Source organism: Anastrepha ludens, chromosome 2 (genome assembly GCF_028408465.1).
Source record: "Anastrepha ludens isolate Willacy chromosome 2, idAnaLude1.1, whole genome shotgun sequence".
Classification (NCBI taxonomy): domain Eukaryota; kingdom Metazoa; phylum Arthropoda; class Insecta; order Diptera; family Tephritidae; genus Anastrepha; species Anastrepha ludens.
In genome coordinates, this window is record NC_071498.1 from 29,057,597 (window position 1) to 29,058,915 (window position 1,319).

Sequence of the window (1,319 nt, forward strand, 5' to 3'; positions counted from 1 at the left end):
TAATTAGAGCTCGGAACTTCCTTTTCAAATTTGTTGAAGGTGTAAGTATTTTTAAAAAATAAATCCGTTGTGTTGTCGCATGGAAAAAGGCTTTTCTAAAGGCGACAAGCAAACCTCCAAGTGCATTTTTGCCAAGAAAAAACTTCTCATGAAAATTATCGGCAGTTCAGGGAGCGAGCCGAATTGTTACAAGTTGATATCGGTTCAGCAGCTGATTTGTTTCTGTCTTGCAATTTGGTGTTTCGAATGTCAAAGTGTTCTGTTTCTTTATTGTTGCTTTGCTTGCTTGTTTCTGTTCAGATTGAAATTTTTGACGTTCAAAACACCAAATTGCAAAAACAAAATGCCTGCAAATATTGTTCTTGTTCTGGTGTTTCCACCTCGTATGAATCCGCCTTGGGGTCTGTATAAAACTCTTGGTCCCGCCATTTTTATATTTCCGTCCACTAGCCCATTTCATATGCGCCGATAGATATTAGAAATAATGTCATCTATTCAGTAATTCTTTCTGGTCATTTGAACAAGTGCAGCAGCCACCAAATTTATGGCATTGCATATATGTTTGTATGTATGTAGGCTTGATAATTGGGAATATGTGAAAAGCGAGAAGTTGCGAGGAGTGAAGGCTAGAACTCACTTGGTTCAATCGGAAGCTATATAAGCGCAAACTTGCCATATTCATGTCAATCACACACATCTATGCACAAGCAAACACATACCTACGCCATATTTACACATATGACCATTGTGATTTGCTTTGAAGGGTGAGCGCGCCTCTGCGAATGCATGTTCCTACCTTTACTTGTGTGTGTGCATGTATATGTGCACATATATGCACGGGCACATAGCGGCTCGCTGTATAGGTTCATGTACAGCTTGAAGGGGAGGGAAAGCTGGAAGATGAAAGTGGCGAGGCATATTGAGGCTGCAACCCAACTCAAGTACAATGCAAGTGGTGCATATTGCAGCAGAAGCAGAAGCAGAAGCAGGGGGGCGGCTGGACTGAGGCGAGCACAGAGAACTTTCACGCGCGTAATGTCCAGCAAAAGAATAAATATAACGCGGCTAAAGCAACGACAACAATAACAACAATACCAACAAATGCAAGGGCAGAAACCTAGACGAAATGACTATAAAAACGGGAACGTCGTTGGTGTTGTCGATAGCCATGGTGTTTTGTAGTTGTGTATGAGTATGAGGATGTGGCTGGTAGAAGCGGCTGCAATGTCGCTGACTTCCACGATAACGACGATGGAGACGAATGCGCCGAACGCATCCATCGTCCCGGTATCAGTTGGCATACGGCTTTTGGACGTCTT